Source organism: Jaculus jaculus, chromosome 12, assembly GCF_020740685.1.
Source record: "Jaculus jaculus isolate mJacJac1 chromosome 12, mJacJac1.mat.Y.cur, whole genome shotgun sequence".
NCBI lineage: Eukaryota > Metazoa > Chordata > Mammalia > Rodentia > Dipodidae > Jaculus > Jaculus jaculus.
This window is the reverse complement of record NC_059113.1, coordinates 106,607,415-106,610,334: the sequence shown is the minus strand read 5'-3', so window position 1 is coordinate 106,610,334 and position 2,920 is coordinate 106,607,415. Positions and strand designations below refer to the sequence as shown.

The following is a 2,920-nucleotide window of genomic DNA, read 5'->3' as shown; positions in this document are numbered from 1 at the left end:
GGAAAATTGAGATGTGAGGTTGAAAGCAAGCGTATCTGTCTTGGTTTGCAGGTTACTATGCTGCTTGAAATGCATTACTATGCAATCCACAGTTCACACTCTAATACCATATTTTCCTCTCCAATCCAGCAAATATTATTTTAAAGTCTGTACCATTTAGTTTCTTGGGTAATTGTGTATTAGGATTTTAGTTGTTCTATGTGTGCCCCGGTAGTGATTGTAAGGGGTAGTTGTGTGTGTGTCACAGTTAAGACACAAGAGTAAGAACCCATGCCTGTTATTTCAACCAGATTTTTTTTTCCCAAAATATTTTGTTTTGGAAAGCTCTGTAGCTTGCCTGCACTCCGGAAGCTGCCCCTTCTCAGGGGTCATGATGGGCAGCAAGATAGTGTCTGCCACCAGGGTGGTTCAGGTAGTAAAGCCACGCGCTCCACTGATAAGTTTCCCTAAAAGAAGAGACAATCCTAAACTCAGTGCCTCAGAAACTATGAGATCAGCAGGGCTCCTGCCCCACTCTAGAATCACACATTCTGAAGGAAATAAAACACCAGATTTTCTGATGCATCACAGTCCACCAGACACTGCAGACTTAATCCAAGCCTTACCTTGAAATACAGAAGGAAACTCATTTCTCAAGAAGAAATGGAATTTATCCAATATTGAGGCCCACAATGATCACTGTGGCTGCTATTTTTCATCAGAAAGAAGAGTAATCCTTACAATAAAGGACTTCCGAAACCACATATGAAAAAAATGTATATTAAACAACCTTAATAAAGAAATATTCTGCACAAAAAAAAGGAAATATAGAAATTTTAAAGGATACTTGTATCACCTGATTTAGGTAACTTCATTGGCTACTCCACAAGCTCACTTCATTATGTACTTTGTACTTATTAAAGTCTTCAGTTTTAAATGTTAAAGAGATTTTGTTTTTATTTATTTATTTGAGAGATAAATATAGATAGATAGATAGAGAATGGGCATCCAGGCTTTCCAGCCACTGAAAACGAACTCCAGATGCATATGACACTTTGTGCATCTGGCTTGCATGGGTCCTGGGGAATCAAACCAAGGCCCTTTGGCTTTTAGATAATGAGGAGCCACATAAATGCAGGGTGGTACTGGTGGCCTGCCTGTAATCCCAGTGCTCAGGAGGTAGAACAGAGCACCCCCCAGGGCAAGAAGGCAAGCTAGACTAACTCTGGGTTAAAAAGCAAGAGATTTTGCCTCAGTAAGTAGAATAAACAGCAACTGAGGAAACGCTGGATATTAATCTCTGGCCTACACACACACACACACACACACACACACATGCACGTGCGCACACAAAGACACAAACACACACACACTAGCATGTGCATACACACCAACACACATCTGCATACACACACACGTGCATCTGCATGCATGCGCATACACATACATTCACCCACATGCACACAAACATGCATACACAAATGCACTCACTTCACATGCATACTTATGCAGAAACAGAATTTAATGTACTTGTTTGGGGTTATGACATTGGATAAAAGACAGGATACAAATGGATCTTGTAGTTTTAACCAAAATCTAAGAAATCTGTGGCTAGATACAAACATGAAGACTTAGGTGCTGGAAAGAGTTGGCTCAGTCATTAAGGAGCTTACCTGTGAGGCCAAGGGACCTGGGTTTGATTCCCTAGTACTCATGTAGAGCCAGAAGCACAAAGTGGTGCATGTATCTGGAGTTAGTTTGCAGAGGCTAGAGGCCCTGGCACACCCATTCTCTCTCTCTCTCATTGCAAATAAATTAATAAGATATCATAAAATGAGGACTTAGGATCAGAGAGATGGCTCGGCAGTCAAAAGCACTTACTAGTAAAGCTTAATGGCCCAGGTTTTCACCCCCAATACTCTTGTGAAGCCAGATGGATGAAGTGGTACACATGTCTGGAGTTCATTTGCAGTGGCAGGAGGCCCTGGGGTACCCATTTTCTCCCTCTCCATCCCCCTCTTTCTCTCTGTCTCTCAAACAGTATTCAAATGTCATGAGAATACTATTTATTTATAAATTTTAAACTGAATTAGAATCCTACCTGCAAGTAACAGTACTTACAAATATAGCATCTATTCTTACTGTCACAAATAATGAGGGGAGGAATTACAAGAGTTACAACTGTCTGACAGCTACAAAGGACAGCTTGCTGCATGGCACAGAAAATTGTTTGTTAAGGCAGGTTCCCGCTGTGTGACTTGCCGTGTCTGAGTAGACTAAATATCGACGCATGAGCTGCTCAGCAGTACAACAAAGTTATTTTTAATTATTTTGACTTAAATTGTGAGGGTTTCTATTTCAACTAAAAAAAGTACAGATCACATCAAATTGTACTTAGTAATTAAATGCAAATTTGGAAATTTTAAGTAAATATAGCAGCTGCCATCACTTTGCTGGGACAAAACACACAACCAGAAATAGCTTCTGGAAGCTTATAGTTTCGAGAATTTTCATCATGGTGGGGCAGTGTGGCAGAGGAGACAATGGAGTGCCACATCTTGTCACAGCAGCGGGGGAAGGAAGTAGTCTTGGTGAGCTCTCGTTGACAAGAGTCTAGGATTATAAAGTGCCGAGGCCCGCCCTGAGGGACACAGCTCCTACAGCAAGAATCACCTCCTTGGGATCAAGTATGTCCTGCTTGAGGATATGGGGAACATAGTACCTTCAAACCATCATAGTAGGTGATCTTAAAAAGGATGACAGAGTACATACATCTTACATAAAACATTGTTTACTTGCTCATTCACCTTCATCAAGAACTTCTCAAGTGATTTAGCAAATCATTGACAGCTAAAAGCAAGGTCCCATGTTGTCCTAGTTTAAAAAATATATATATTTTATATATATATAATATATTATGTATTATATATATTGATATATA

The 2,920-nt window shown here is 40.1% G+C and overlaps 1 pseudogene; it reads left to right on the top strand.

Annotated features, from left to right (window-relative positions):
• The first annotated feature begins 370 nt into the window (after positions 1–370).
• LOC101604067 lies at positions 371–675 on the top strand (annotated as a pseudogene).
• Positions 676–2,920: the final 2,245 nt, after the last annotated feature.